Consider the following 16,986-nt stretch of genomic DNA (forward strand, 5'->3'; position numbering starts at 1 on the left):
TTCAAGACATCACAAATCGTTTTACACCCACTTTTAAGGTGTAGGAAATGCAGCAGTTAAATTGCACACCGCCAGGCCTCATCGCAGCAGTGAAATTATCTGTTTTTTTAAGTGATGTTAATTGAGGGATAAATATGGGGCAAGACACTATCATGAAGAACTGACTTGGCCTTTAAATAAGGGCCATCGGGTCTCTGACGCTCCACTAAGGTAGCAGTTTTGGCCACTGTTTAACATCCCATCTGAAAGTCAGCACCTGCAAAATACTCATTGATGTATCAGACATCATTTATGTGCTCTAATCTCTGGAGTGGGTCTCGAATCCAAAGCCTGTCTGACTCGGTGACAAGAATGTTCCAGCGAATCACAACTGACTCTGAGAACTTCTATGGAATAAATAAGTTAGGCCATAGCTGGGAGCACAATGTGCACTTTCTGGGCCCTCCCCTTACAAAAAGATAATTAGAGTCATTGTAAAGCTGTACCACAGATTTAATAAGCTTTTTAAAAAATTTTTAGAGTACCCAATTCATTTTTTCCCAATTAAGAACATAGAACATTACAGCGCAGTACAGGCCCTTTGGCCCTCGATGTTGCGCCGACCACTCTAAAGCCCATCTACACTATTCCCTTATCATCCATATGTTTATCCAATGACCATTTAAATGCCCTTAGTGTTGGCGAGTCCACTACTGTTGCAGGCAGAACATTCCACGCTCTTACTACTCTCTGCGTAAAGATAGATAGATAGAGAAATACAGCACAGAACAGGCCCTTCGGCCCACGATGTTGCGCCAAACTTTTGTCCTAGGTTAATCATAGAATTTTGGACAATTTGTCATGGCCAATCCACCCAACCTGCACATCTTTGGACTGTGGGAGGAAACCGGAGTACCCGGAGGAAACCCACGCAGTCACGGGGAGGATGTGCAGACTCCACACAGACAGTGACCCAAGTCGAAATCGAACTTGGGACCCTGGAGCTGTGAAGCAATTGTGCTATCCACAATGCTACCGTGCTGCCCTTAAGAAGTTAACCTACACTCCCTTATTCTACCCTAATCCAAGTACCTATCCAATAGCCGTTTGAAGGTCCATAAATTTTCCGACTCAACTACTACCACAGGCAGTGCATTCCATGCCCCCACTACTCTCTGGGTAAAGAACCTACCTCTGACATCCCCTCTATATCTTCCACCATTTATCTTAAATTTATGTCCCCTTGTAATGGTGTGTTCCACCCGGGGAAAAAGTCTCTGACTATCTACTCTATCTATTCCCCTGATCATCTTATAAACCTCTATCAAGTCGCCCCTCATCCTTCTCCGTTCCAATGAGAAAAGGCCCAGCACCCTCAATCTTTCCTCGTATGACCTACTCTCCATTCCAGGCAACATCCTGGTAAATCTCCTCTGCACCTTTTCCAAAGCTTCCACATCCTTCCTAAAATGAGGTGACCAGAACTGCACACAGTACTCCAAATGTGGCCTGACCAAGGTTTTGTACAGCTGCATCATCACCTCACGGCTCTTAAATTCAATCCCTCTGCTAATGAACGCTAGCACACCATAGGCCTTCTTCACAGCTCTATCCACTTGAGTGGCAACTTTCAAAGAACAATGAACATAGACCCCAAGATCTCTCTGCTCCTCCACATTGCCAAGAACCCTACCATTAACCCTGTATTCCGCATTCAGATTTGTCCTTCCAAAATGGACAACCTCACACTTGTCAGGGTTAAACTCCATCTGCCACTTCTCAGCCCAGCTCTGCATTCTATCTATGTCTCTTTGAAGCCGACAACAGCCCTCCTCACTATCCACAACTCCACCAATCTTCGTATCATCTGCAAATTTACTGACCCACCCTTCAACTCCCTCATCCAAGTCGTTAATGAAAATCACAAACAGCAGAGGACCCAGAACTGATCCCTGCGGTACGCCACTGATAACTGGGCTCCAGGCTGAATATTTGCCATCCACCACAACTCTCTGTCTTCTATCGGTTAGCCAGTTTGTTATCCAACTGGCCAAATTTCCCACTATCCCATGCCTCCTTACTTTCTGCATAAGCCTACCATGGGGAACCTTATCAAATGCCTTACTAAAATCCATGTACACTACATCCACTGCTTTACCTTCATCCACATGCTTGGTCACCTCCTCAAAGAATTCAATAAGACTTGTAAGGCAAGACCTACCCCTCACAAATCCGTGCTGACTATCCCTAATCAAGCAATGCCTTTCCAGATGCTCAGAAATCCTATCCCTCAGTACCCTTTCCATTACTTTGCCTACCACCGAAGTAAGACTAACTGGCCTGTAATTCCCAGGGTTATCCCTATTCCCTTTTTTGAACAGGGGCACGACATTCGCCACTCTCCAATCCTCTGGTACCACCCCTGTTGACAGCGAGGATGAAAAGATCATTGCCAACGGCTCTGCAATTTCATTTCTTGCTTCCCATAGAATCCTTGGATATATCCCGTCAGGCCCGGGGGACTTGTCTATCCTCAAGTTTTTCAAAACGCGCAACACATCTTCCTTCCTGACAAGTATCTCCTCAAGCTTATCAGTCTGCTTCACGCTGTCCTCTCCAACAATATGGCCCCTCTCATTTGTAAATACTGAAGAAAAATACTTGTTCAAGACCTCTCCTATCTCTTCAGACTCAATACACAATCTCCCGCTACTGTCCTTAATCGGACCTACTCTCACTCTAGTCATTCTCATATTTCTCACGTATGTGTAAAAGGCCTTGGGGTTTTCCTTGATCCTACCCGCCAAAGATTTTTCATGCCCTCTCTTAGCTCTCCTAATCCCTTTCTTCAGTTCCCTCCTGGCTATCTTGTATCCCTCCAGTGCCCTGTCTGAACCTTGTTTCTTCAGCCTTACATAAGTCTCCTTCTTCCTCTTAACAAGACATTCAACCTCTCTTGTCAACCATGGTTCCCTCACTCGACCATCTCTTCCCTGCCTGACAGGGACATACATATCAAAGACACGCAGTACCTGATCCTTGAACAAGTTCCACATTTCACTTGTGTCCTTCCCTGACAGCCTATGTTCCCAACTTCTGCACTTCAATTCTTGTCTGACAGCATTGTATTTACCCTTCCCCCAATTATAAACCTTGCCCTGTTGCTCGCACCTATCCCTCTCCATTACTAAAGTCAAGGTCACAGAATTGTGGTCACTACCTCCAAAATGCTCCCCCACTAACAAATCTATCACCTGCCCTGGTTCATTACCAAGTACTAAATCCAATATGGCCTCCCCTCTGGTCGGACAATCTACATACTGTGTTAGAAAAGCTTCCTGGACACACTGCACAAACACTACCCCATCCAAACTATTTGATCTAAAGAGTTTCTACTCAATGTTTGGGAAGTTGAAGTCGCCCATGACTACTACCCTGTGACTTCTGCACCTTTCCAGAATCTGTTTCCCAATCTGTTCCTCCACATCTCTGCTGCTATTGGGGGGCCTATAGAACACTCCCAACAAGGTGACTGCTCCTTTCCTATTTCTAACTTCAACCCATATTACCTCAGTAGGCAGATCCCCCTCGAACTGTCTTTCTGCAGCTGTTATACTATCTCTAATTAACAATGCCACCCCCCCACCTCTTTTACCATCCTCCCTAATCTTGTTGAAACATCTATAACCAGGGACCTCCAACAACCATTTCTGCCCCTCTTCTATCCAAGTTTCCGTGATGGCCACCACATCGTAGTCCCAAGTACCGATCCATGCATTAAGTTCACCCACCTTATTCCTGATGCTTCTTGCATTAAAGTATACACACTTCAACCCATCTCCTTGCCTGCAAGTACTCTCCTTTGTCATTGTTACCTTCCCCACTGCATCACTACGTGCTTTGGCGTCCTGACTATCGTCTACCTTAGTTGCTGGACTACAGATCCGGTTCCCATTCCCCTGCCAAATTAGTTTAAACCCTCCCGAAGAGTACTAGAAAACCTCCCCCCCAGGATATTGGTGCCCCTCTGGTTCAGATGCAACCCGTCCTGCTTGTACAGGTCCCACCTTCCCCAGAATGCGCTCCAATTATCCAAATACCTGAAGCCCTCCCTCCTACACCATTCCTGCAGCCACGTGTTCAACTGCACTCTCTCCCTATTCCTAGCCTCGCTATCACGTGGCACCGGCAACAAACCAGAGATGACAACTCTGTCTGTCCTGGCCCTTAACTTCCAGCCTAACTCCCTAAACTTGTTTATTACCTCCACACCCTTTTTCCTACCTACATCGTTGGTACCAATGTGCACCACGACTTCTGGCTGCTCACCCTCCCCCTTCAGGATCCTGAAGACACGATCAGAGACATCCCTGGCCCTGGCACCCGGGAGGCAACATACCTTTCGGGAGTCTCGCTCGCGACCACAGAATCTCCTATCTATTCCCCTAACCATTGAATCTCCTATTACTATTGCTTTTCTATGCTCCCCCCTTCCCTTCTGAGCCCCAGAGCCAGACTCAGTGCCAGAGACCTGGCCGCTGGGGCCTTCCCCCGGTAGGTCATCCCCCCCAACAGCATCCAAAACGGTATACTTGTTTTGAATGGGAATGGCCACGAGGGATCCCTGCACTGTCTGCCTGTTAGTTTTCTTTCCCCTGACTGTAACCCAACTACTCTTGTCCAGTACCTTTGGTGTGGCTACCTCCCTGTAACTCTTCTCTATGACCCCCTCTGCCTCCCGGATGATCCGAAGTTCATCCAGCTCCAGCTCCAGTACCTTAACACGGTCTCTGAGGAGCTGGAGTTGGGTGCACTTCCCGCAGGTATAGTCAGCGGGGACACCAGTGGTATCCCTCACCACCCACATCCTACAGGAGGAGCATGCAACTGCCCTAGCCTCCATCCCCTCTTACTTTACAGAATTAGCTGCCCCGTGGACCAACTGGACCTCCGCCCTCCGACTCTACTTCCAGTCAGCTGTACTCTAAACTCCTGGCTCCCTTTACGCTCTTTGATAAATATATGAAATTAAATGTCAGGAGCACCTTACTCCCTCCTCACCTAACTCCCTCAGTCACCAAACTCTCACTGTAGCACTCAAATGCCACAAGCTCAGCACTCAGTGCAAACAAAGTCTGCACTGTATCTAGCCCCTATTTATACTGTGACTCTAGCTTCTAAAAACTGGCCTAATGCAATTAACTAATTAACAAGCTCCAGCTGCAAGTAAGTCCAAGTAGAACCTTGTTTAAACCTGATTCAAAATTCACCTTCTTATAGACCAAACAGCAACTTTTAAGTTAATTAACTAAATAAAAGAAATACTAGACTTTAAATAACCCTTATACTCCCTCAGTCACCAAACTCTCACTGTAGCACTCAAATGCCACAAGCTCAGCACTCAGTGCAAACAGAGGTAAAGAACCTACCTCTGACATCTGTCCCATATCTATCTCCCCTCAATTTAAAGCTATGTCCCCTCGTGCGAGACATCACCATCCGAGGAAAAAGGCTCTCACTGTCCACCCTATCTAATCCTCCGATCATCTTGTATGCCTCAATTAAGTCACCTCTTAACCTTCTTCTCTCTAACGAAAACAGCCTCAAGTCCCTCAGCCTTCCCTCATAAGATCTTCCCTCCATACCAGGCAAAATCCTGGTAAATCTCCTCTGCACCCTTTCCAATGCTTCCACATCCTTCCTATAATGCAGCAACCAGAATTGCACGCAATACTCCAAATGCGGCAGCACCAGAGTTTTGTACAGCTGCAACATGACCTCGTGTCTCCGAAACTCAATCCCTCTACCAATAAAAGCTAACACAAAGTACGCCTTCGTAACAAACCTCTCAACCTGGGTGGCAACTTTCAGGGATCTATGTACATGGACACCGAGATCGCTCTGCTCATCCACACTACCAAGAATCTTACCATTAGTCCAGTACTCTGTCTTCCTGTTGTTTCTTCCAAAATGAATCACCTCACACTTTCTGCATTAAACTCCATTTGCCACCTCTCAGCCCAGCTCTGCAGTTTATCTATTTCCCTCTGTAACTTGTAACATCCTTCCGCACTGTCCACAACTCCACCGACTTTAGTGTCATCTGCAAATTTACTCACCCATCCTTCTACGCCCTCCTCCAGGTAATTTATAAAAACGACAAACAGCAGTGGCCCCAAAACAGATTGTTGTGGTACACCACTAGTAACTGGACTCCAGGCTGAACATTTCCCATCAGCCACCACCCTTTGTCTTCTTCCAGCTAGTCAATTTCTGATCCAAACTGCTAAATCACCCTGAATCCCACGCCTCCGTATTTTCTGCAAAAGCCTACCGTGGGGAACCTTAACAAATGCTTTACTGAAATCCATATACACATCAACTGCTTTACCCTCATCCACCTGTTTGGTCACCTTCTCAAAGAACTCAATAAGGTTTGTGAGCCACGGCCTACCTTTCACAAAACTGTGTTGACTATTTCTAATTGAATTATTCCTTTCCAGATGATTATACATCCTCTTATAAACCTTTCCAAGACTTTGCCCCAACAGAAGTAAGGCGCACTGGTCTATAGTTACCAAGGTTGCCTCTACTCCCCTTCTTGAACAAGGGGACAACATTTGCTATCCTCCAGTCTTCTGGCACTATTCCTGTAGATAATGATGACATAAAGATCAAAGCCAAAGGCCCAGCAATCTCCTCCCTAGCTTCCCAGAGAATCCTAGGATAAATCCCATCCGGCCCAGGGGACTTATCTATTTTCTCACTTTCCAGAATTGCGAACAACTCCTCCTTATGAACCTCAAGCCCTTCTAGTCTAGTAGCCTGTATCTCAGTATTCTCCTCGACAACATTGTCTTTTTCCTGTGTGAATACTGATGAAAAATATTCATTTAGCACCTCTCCTATCTCTTCGGACTCCACGCACAACTTCCCACTACTGTCTTTGACTGGCCCTACTCTTGCCCTAGTAATTTTTATTCCTGACATATCTATAGAAAGCTTTAGGGTTATCCTTGATCCTACTTGCCAAAGACTTCTCATGTCCCCTCCTCTTAGCTCTCTTTGGGTCCATCCTAGCTAACTTGTAACTCTCGAGCGCCCCAACTGAACCTTCACGCCTCTTGACAAGTGTTTCAACTACTTTAGTAACCCACGGTTCCCTCGCTCAACCACTTCCTCCCTGCCTGACAGGTACATCCTTATCAAGAGCATGCAGACGCTGTTCCTTGAACAAGCTGCACATTTCAATTGTGCCCATATGCTGCAGTTTCCCTCCCCATTCAATGCATCCCAAGTCTTGCCTCATCGCATCATAATTGCCTTTCCCCCAGATATAACTCTTGCCCTGCGGTATATACCTATCCCTTTCCATCACTAAAGTAAACGTAATCGAATTCTGCTCACTATCACCAAAGTGCTCACCTACCTCCAAATCGAACACCTGTCCTGGTTCATTACCCAGTACCAAATCCAATATGGCCTCGCCTCGCGTTGGCCTATCTACTGTGTCAGGAAACCCTCCTGCACACATTGGACAAAAACGGACCCATCTAAAGTACTCTAACTATAGCGTTTTCAGTCAATATTGGGAAAGTTAAAGTCCCCCATAACAACTACCCTGTTACTTTCGCTCCTATCCAGAATCATCTTTGCAATCCTTTCCTCTACATCTCTGGAACCTTTTGGAGGCCTATAGAAAACCCTCAACAGGGTGACCTCTCCTTTCCTGTTTTTAACCTTAGCCCATACTACCTCAGTAGACAGGTCCTCATCAAACGTCCTTTCTGCCACCGTAATACTGTCCTTGACTAACAATGCCATCCCTCCCCCTCTTTAACCACCTTCCCTGAGCTTACTGAAATATCTAAACCCCGGCATCTGCAACAACCATTCCTGTCCCTGCTCAATCCATGTCTCCGAAATGGCCACAATATCGAAGTCCCAGGTACCAACCCATGCTGCAAGTTCACCCACCTTATTCCGGATGCTCCTGGCATTGAAGTAGACACACTTTAAACCACCTTCCTGCCTGCCGGTTCACTCCTGCAACTTTGAAACCTTACTCATGACCTCACTACTCTCAACCTCCTGTATACTGGAGCTACAATTCAGGTTCCCAATCCCCTACTGAACTAGTTTAAACCCTCCCGAAGAGCATTAGCAAATTTCCCCCCCAGGATATTGGTACCCCTCTGGTCCAGCTGTAGATCATCCTGTTTGTAGAGATCCCACCTACCCCAGAATGAGCCCCAATTATCCAGGAATCTGAAACCCTCCCTCCTGCACCATCCCTGTAGCCACGTGTTTAGCTGCTCTCTCTCCCTATTCCTCGTCGCGCTAGCACATGGCACAGGTAACAACCCAGAGATAATAACTCTGTTTGTCCTAGATCTAAGTTTCCACCCTAGCTCCCTGAATTCCTGCCTTACACCCTATCCCTTTTCCTACCTATGTCGTTGGTACCTATGTGGACCACGACTTGGGGCTGCTCCGCCTCCCCCTTAAGGATCCTGAAAACACGATCCGAGAAATCGCGGACCCTGGCACCTGGGAGGCAACACACCAACCGCCAGTTTCTCTCGTTCCCACAGCATCTCCTATCTATCCCCCCTAACTATGGAGTCTCCAATGACTAATGCTCTACTCCTCTCCCCCCTTCCCTTATGAGCAACAGGGACAGAGTCTGTGCCAGAGACCTGTACCCCATGGCTTACCCCTGGTAAGTCCCCCCCCCACCAGTATCCAAAGCGGTATACTTGTTACTAAGGGGAACGACCACAGAGGATCCCTGTACTGACTGCTTCCTCCCAGCCCCTCTCACCGTCACCCATCTATCTTTATTCTTTGGAGTAACTACATCCCTGAAGCTTCTATCTATGACCACCTCTGCCTCCCGAATGATCCGAAGTTCATCCAGCTCCAGTTCCCTAACACGGTTTCTGAGGAGCACGTGTGCACGTCCCACAGATGAAATCAGCAGGGACATTGACGGCGTCCCTCACCTCAAACATTCTGCAGGAGGAACATTGTACTGCCTTCCCTGCCATCCCCTCTAGATAAAACAAGAAAAAGAAAGGAAGAGCTTACCTGATATTCACTCAACCCCTTAGGTTAGAGGTGGAGGAAGGGTGGGGGACACTACAAGTGTAATGTCTCGGGTTTAGCAATTAAGGGGCAATTTAGCATGGCAATCCACCTACCCTGCACATCTTTGGGTTGTGGGAGCGAAACCCACGCAAACACGCGTTGGGCAGCACTGTGGCTTAACAGCGCCAGGGTCCCAGGTTCAATTCCCCGCTGGGTCACTGTCTGTGCCGCGTCTGCACGTTTTCCCTGTGTCTGCATGGGTTTCCTCCAGGTGCTCCGGTTTCCTCCCACAGTCCAAAGACGTGCAGGTTAGATGGATTGGCCATGATATATTGCCCTTAGTGACCAAAAGGTTTAGGAGGGGTTATTGGGTTACGGGGATAGGGGGAAAGTGAGGGCTTAAAGTGGGTCGGTGAAGACTCAATTGGCCGAATGGCCTCCTTCTGCACTGTATGTTCTATGTAACATGGAGAGAATGTGCAAACTTCCTATGGATAGTGACCCAGAATCGAACCTAGGACCTCGGCGCCGTGAGGCAGTAATGCTAACCACTGCGCCACCGTGCTGCCCTCTGGATTTACTAAGCTAATATCTGGGATGTGAAGCTATTAGTTCTGTAGAAAGCCTTGGGAAATGTAGAATATATTCAGTGGTGCATATAACATCCAAGGGACATATTTATATTTACACCAGAGGTCTGACAGAGATAATAGTGAAAAAGTATTCTTGTTGGTCAAAGAACTGGTAATAAGATAGATATGAATTTAAAATTGGCAGATGAAGCATAAAGTTAAAAAAATGTTTTCAGATGATAGTGAATGAAAGGTGTTCCTACAAGTCACAATTGAAGTCCGGTCAATTAACATTTCAGAGGAAATAATAAATGTATTGAAAGGTAGATGGAAGTCGTACTTAAATAAGACATTTTTTAATTAATTTTTTATTCATGAGATGCGGACGTCGCTATCATTTATTGCCCAAACTTAAACACCTTCTTGAACTGCTGGAGTGCATGTGGTGCAGGTACACACACAAGTGTTTTTGGTAGGGAGTTCAGAATTCTGACCCAATGACGAAGAAACAGTGTTACATTTCAAAGCCAGGATGTTGAGTTGGAAGGGAACTTGCAGATGGTGGTGTTCCCATGCACCTGTTGTCCTTTTTCTTCTCAACAGTAGAGGTCCAGGATTTGAACGGTGATTTCAGAAGAAGGCTCGGTGTGATTCTGCCATGCTTCTTGTAAATGATATATACTGCAGCAACGGTGTGCCAGTCGTCGAGGTAGTAAATGTTTAAGGTGGTTGGCGTACTGGCAATCACAAGGGCTGCTTTTCCCTGGATGGGCTCAAATTCTTGAATATTGTTGGAGCAGTATCCATTGAAGTGGGGCATCTTCAACCACATTCCAGAATTATACCACGTAGATGGGTGTTCAGGCTTTGGGAAGTCAGGCAGAATACCCAGCTTGATGTGTCCTTGTAGCCAGTGTTTGAGGGAGCTGATCCAGTTAAGTTTCTGGTCACAGATTAATGGATATTAATGGTGAAAAGATTCAGTTATAGTAATGCCTACCACTTGAAGGGGAGGTGGTTAGACTCTCTTATTAAAGACCGTCATTGCCTGGCATTTGTACAGCACAAATGTTACTTGCCACTTCTCAGCCCAAGCCAGAATGATATACAAGTCTTCTTGCAAGCACACACTTCATGATCTGAGGATTTGTGAATGCAATCATTAACAAATGACTATCCCGTGTTCAGTTTTGCTCCCACTGAACACTGACCTCGGTTCTCCTATTAACACATTCTGGTATTCTACCTTTGCTACTATTCAGTCCCTAATGACACTATTACAACCTCTTAGACTCATGTCCTTGACATATTTGTCAATCTCTCCTTAACTCTGACCTATCACTGACTTTCCATTTTACCTCACCCCCTCTGCAAGTATATAGTTCATCACATTTCTATCTTTGGAAATAGACCAAGGACAGAAAAGTTTCCACCGAGGCAGGCTTTGGAAAAGGAGTTTAGAACAGATGTCCTACAAGAAAAATTGTTTTCTAAGTGCAAATATTGCCTTTGTCTGCCTGTGAAAGTGGCATGAGAGCTGCATGTTCTGTTACAGTTGTTTAATGAGAACTCGTGTGTTAAGGTTAAGAAACTGTATGCAATCAGTTATTGTTCAGGTTGAAGTTTAAATATTGTCTTTTAATAAAGTTTGTTAATAAAATAACCAAGCCCTATTTTTCATATTATCCCGCCTGGAATAAATCGAATTTTACAGAGCATTTTTAAAAGTTATGGCTCTGGTTCAGCCTCTTAGCCACTGTTGAGAGCTGACCAGGAATCTGTAACAGATTCAAAATCTTAACTCTGTTTCCCTCCCCACAGATGCTACCAGACCTGCTGAGTTTATCCAGTATTTTCTGTTTTTACATCAACAAACATCTCTACATCTAGCTTTATGATAGAGGCACGGTGAATGCTGAAGTAGATGAAAATGATAATAGGCCTCAGGCCTGAAGAACTTCTGTAGTGAAATTCAAGGCTTGAAATGATTTGCCTCTAACAGCCACAGCCACCTTTCTTTGTGCTAGGTATGACTCTAGCTCATACAGAGTTTCCTATTTATGCCAATTTTACTGGGTCTTCTTGATGTCATTCCCTGTCAAATGCTACCTTCTTCAAAATGGCAGTCAGTCTCACTTCACCTCTGGTGTTTAGCTTTCTTTCCATATTTGGACCACGGCGATAATGAGGTCTGGAATCAAGTGGTCTTTTTGGAGCCCAAAGTTACATCAGTGGACAGGTTATTGGTAAGTGTCACTTCATGGCACTGTCAACAAAACCTTCCATAACAAAAGACAATGAATCCTGGACAATCACAGCAGGTCTGACAGCATCTGTGGAGAGAGAAGGGAACTAATGTTTTGAGTCTGGATGACTCTTTGCCAAAGCTGGAGAACCGGAAATAGGATCAGATTTATACTGTTTGGAGGTGGTGGGGCTGGATAGAGGGCCAGTGATAGGTGGACATTGACAACGATGTCGTGGACAGAAAGACAAAAGGAATGTAAATGGGAGTGATTAAGGCTAAGAAGGGTGCTGATAGCGGCACAAGGAGAACAACCTTCCATAACTTTGCTGACGATCGAGAGTAGACTGATGAGGCAGCAATTGGCTGGATTGGATTTGTCCTGCTTTTTGTTGGCAAATCTGATATTGAGTTGGGATAGACATAATGGGCCAAGTGGTCTCCAGTGCCGAAAATCGGATAATTCTATGGGTGTGAAATATTTTGGCAGAAGCACAAAACTGACTCCATCATTACCAATGGATAATTAAAACCATTCGGGATGTATAATGGTGCGCAGTGTTAACATCCATTTATACCACAGGCAAAGTAAAATTTTACTGCCACTTCGCATCCCCTTTCCCCCCCCCCATTTTCAGCTTTCAATTTTCTCTCTTTACAGCAGCTCATGTGGTAAGACCACTCTTAATAGTTCATCTAAATAATGTATAATTATTAAAAGCAACTGTTGTAATTGCAGCCTTCCAAGTTTGCATAGTAATGTTGTCACAAAACCTCATAATAGAAAAAAGGTTACAGAATGATGGGTTGATTTACATAGATTCCAAGGATAATTCATTCCACTAAAAAAAAGTTTCTCACAAGAGTTGTCACAAGTAATTTTGAATACATCTACCATTTTATGGAAATGTTATTCCCATTTGTGAAATTATAATTTTTTACAATGATGTATGCCATTTCTATTTTGTTCTAAATACAAAAATCCAGAGTTTACAAATTAATGCATCACTTGGTACACAAGGAATGCAAAATACCTGGTTTCATAATTTGGACCATATCTAAAATGGAACAAATTATATTTTGACATTTACTTGGAGATTAGAGACACCAGTAGAATCTTGTGGAAACAAGCCAGCTGGAAAAGTCGGTGAGAGATCACCGCTGACTCCACCAAATCATGAGCCAATCAGGTAATTGAGAGGGCACCAGCGATCCTACCCCTGGAGACAGAAAGCCTTGCCGCTGAGAGCTGTCAACTTCTGCTTGTCCAGCAGCTCTTTTGCTCAGCAACATCACTGAGGAGGTACCAGTTGCTGCTGGAATGACAGCACTGAGGACCCAGGATAAAGGAGTGATCCAGACCACAGGTAAGAGTGTTTTCAAGGGATCGGGGTTATGGGGGACGGGGTCTGCAGGAGGAGTCAGCAGCAAGGGCAGGGGTGATTCTCAGTGTGCCTCAGTGGTCGGCACAGTGGCAGTGGTTAGCATTGCTGCCTCACAGCTCCAGGGTCCCTGGTTAAATTCCGGCCTTGGGTCAGTGTGTGGAGTTTGCACTTTCTCCCAGTGTCTGCGTGGGTTTCCTCCGAGTGCTCCCTCCGAGTGCTCCGGTTTCATCCCACAGTCCAAAATTGTGTGGATTTGGTGGATTGGCCATGCTAAATTGCCCCTTAGTGTCCAAAAGGTTAGCTGGAGTTACTGGGTTACGGGAATAGGGTGGAGGTGTGGGCTTAAGTAGAGTGCTCTTTCCAATGGCCGGCGGAGACTCGATGGGCCGAATGGGCTCCTTCTGCACTGCAGATTCTATGATTCTCAATCAGTAACTGAGTGCCTTTCCAAAAGGGGCACACCCATCCCGCCAGCAGACCACAAGTAACCCTGCAAATGTCATGCTCCATTAAAGGCCAACTCCCTGTGTGCAATGGGGTTAATGTTAGCAGCAGTAAGGTGAGGTCCTTATGTGGGTATTAATTGCCCATACAAATACCTCAATTGACACCAGGGCAGGAAGGCGGCTCATGATCATGCACAGCCTTCCCACCGTGGACCTAATTGGGTTGGGCCAGGAAGGTGGCAGGTTCCTCACCCTCCAACCTCCTGCCTGATTAAATACCCTCCGTCTCCAAACACAGGTCAATAAGATTTCGCGCAAAGTTTAAAATCTCAAATAGGAAACATCTGTTGCATGCACTCCTGTCAGCAAAATAAGTGCTGTAATCAAGCGTAGCAGAAAGTTGCCACACCGGAGATCTCAGATTTTTAACAGGATTTTACATTTTAAAAAATTGTTATGGAATGAGCTTTCTAATACTTCAGGGACATAAAAAATGCTATATTAAGAATCAAAAAAATGTGATTTAGCAACAAAAAGACTCGGTTAACACCTGATCATTTAAAATATCAAACAGCAGGATTTCATCCAACTGCAATCATCTTCCTTTACTTTTGACATTTAGCCTCATGAAAAAAAAAAGAATTATGGGAATAGGCTTTTTCAATCAACACTTTTGTGCTGTAAATCTTAGCTAAGTACATCAAGTCCAAAAGGGCATAATAACAAAAATAAAAAAGCAATTAATTCTGCTTGTGGCCAACAAGTGCAGCAAAAGGAAATGGTTGATAACAGACAATGCTAATTTGTCTAGTGGGAATTTACTACTTGCGTAACTTAAACAGTTAAGCACTGCAAATTACAAAGTGGATAATAGTCTCCTATTATTCATAAGCTGCCACATCTTTATTTCATGAAACATATTAGCATCAGAACAATACCTTTTTCATTTCATCTCTGGACAACACAGGAAGGAACTCAGTTAACATAAACAAAGATAAAATGCACTTTGGTCACATGTTCAGTTCCAACTGTCTTTAGCAGATCCCTGACACTGTCTGTTTTATTCGATAACTTCTCCAGATCAGCTGCACTATAGTTTATGGTACTTGCCAAGCCAAACAGTGATGCATGGAAAAAGACAACCAGCAGTTTTTAATAAAAGTAAGATTTCTAAAAAGTACTGTTACAAGTGGTGAAAATTCCTACTGTAGCCATCTGGGATGGCCACTTACAACTAGGGACAGAGAAACGCGCAAAGCCCAGCGGGTAAAATGGACAAAGGAAGATTCAGGCAGGCTCAGAGCCTGAAATGTATATTTGCGAGTGAAGAGTCCAGACGGTATCGAAACACCGACCAATTAGCATTTTGATGGGCCGAATGGCATTTGATGGCCCATCTCCACCAAAACAAAGGACTGGTACAGTCCCAGACATTTTGGCACCACTCGCTGTTCTAGGGAAGTGTAAACAACAGGGTCAGTGACCGCTTGGGACATGCCCAGCCATCCAGATCCCCGCCCATTTATTGGTTAGAAATCGAACATAGTGATCGGGGATCACCCAATTAGTGGGGTCCAAACTGAAGGACTGCCCAAAAGAGCGCAAAAACCCCCAAGCATAATAAGAGAGTCCACCAAGTGTTCGTCCTCTCTTGGACCTGGCGCACCGGCTACATCTGTTTCCAGGTACAGCACCACCAGAAGCAAGTCCAAAGTCAACACCCGCTACCAGACGGATGAGCCTAGCTGAGCAGCAGTTACTTCTATAGACTCAATAGATCCAGAATCGAACAGCGGCAACTATTCCTCTGACCTAAGCCGGGTGCCTGAAGTTAAGTACAGGTTGTCTTGGTCGATAGGTGTAGTTAAATAGTAGTGTTTATGTTGCATGACTATTTGTGTGTAAATAAAGTGCCCTTGACCTTGAACTAGCTAACTAACTGGTGTTTGGCTCTTTCATCGATAGCCGGTTGAACCTTGTGGTGGTATCATTTGATACCTGGCGACTCTGAGCATTAGAATATAGACACCAAAAAAAAGGAGGGCAAACTCACTGATTGCCGTAGTTAGAGCAGAGCCACAGGAAAAGGCAACACTACAAAAAAAAAATCAAATGACTAGGAATAGTCAAAACAACTCCCTGTGCGTCAGTGAAATAAGCTGAAATTCTTCAGCATAGTATTATTTATACTTGACATATACAGGATTAAACTGGGACAACATTGTTGCCATAAAGATAGGTCACAGGCTACACAAATGAGTGCCAGCTGAAATTCAATACAGATAAACGCAAGTTTCACAATGGCAGGAAAAAGGATGCAACACGTTTATCAAGGGATATGCGGAAATAACTAAAGATGAAGCAGAAAGAGATGTGGTAGTAGAATCAACATTAAGCATGCCAGATCAGTGGTATTCAAGGTTAGGAAAGTCACAAAGATGTTCAAATGAAGTCATATTGGACATGAAATTTTAACTCTTCTATAAATGCTGTCAGACCTGCTGAGGTTTTCTCACTTACTGTTGTTATTTATTTTCAATTAAAAGTTAGCCTCTTGGAGGTACTGAAGTTAAATATTGCCGAGGAGACTCGCTCTCAAAGCTTTTCATCTTGCATTCAGTCAAACTTCAAAAGGAACAAAAATTTAAACTGCTTGAGAATAGTGGTGCTGATTGGTTGGCAAATTGGCTCTAATTGGTCAAGCCATTGCCATGGTAAACGCACAAGGAAGCTTTTTTCCCCCATTTATTCAAAAATATGAAAAACCTGGGCATATTCCTTTTTCCTGCAGAGGGCAGGTCCCTGCGTATGAATATATGTAGCTTCTAGCAAGCGCAAGTGAAATGTATTGCGAGCCAGGCTGATCATCTTAAATTGGTTGTTACTGTACTTCTCAGTACACTTGGCATTGTTCACCAATTGAAAAATCATAGCTAACATCAGAGTCCGATAGCAAACCGCCTTTAGCTGTGTGTTTCCTGGTGCTCCGAGTGGAGAAACACCCTGCTATCTAATGCCCATCGGTTAGATACAGGGCCTCAGCGAGGAACCCGCACCAGAGGGCGCACTCAGCTTCACTTTCTGCACTGAGGAGCTCCGCTTGCCGGAACTCCTCAGTGCCGTGCAAGATCGGGACACCATTTTTAAATGGCGTTCCAATCTCTTGAGCTCCCAACGCGACACCCGAACTCCCCCAAGCATGAACTCACTAGAAGGGGGTCTCTCCCCCCCTCTCCCCCCCCCCCCCCCCCCCCCCCCCACCCCCACAG

The 16,986-nt window shown here is 45.1% G+C and overlaps 1 protein-coding gene and 1 long non-coding RNA gene across 3 annotated transcripts in view; one reads left to right on the plus strand and one right to left on the minus strand.

Annotated features, from left to right (window-relative positions):
- Nucleotides 1–16,986, minus strand: part of zgc:85777 (uncharacterized protein LOC405871 homolog) — an 87,000-nt gene that overhangs the window by 56,886 nt on the left and 13,128 nt on the right. The window lies entirely within an intron of this gene.
- The window catches only part of LOC119966221, a 41,615-nt gene that overhangs the window by 2,724 nt on the left and 21,905 nt on the right, over nt 1–16,986 (plus strand). Inside the window, exon 1 of one of the 2 annotated variants that reach the window (XR_005460699.1) lies at nt 12,995–13,253. The exons of the other annotated variant lie outside the window; for it this stretch is intronic. This is a non-coding gene — a long non-coding RNA (uncharacterized LOC119966221). Of the gene's footprint in view, nt 1–12,994; nt 13,254–16,986 lie in introns of those variants that run through there. 2 annotated transcript variants of the gene reach the window in all.

Source organism: Scyliorhinus canicula, chromosome 5 (genome assembly GCF_902713615.1).
Source record: "Scyliorhinus canicula chromosome 5, sScyCan1.1, whole genome shotgun sequence".
Taxonomy (NCBI): Eukaryota; Metazoa; Chordata; class Chondrichthyes; order Carcharhiniformes; family Scyliorhinidae; genus Scyliorhinus; species Scyliorhinus canicula.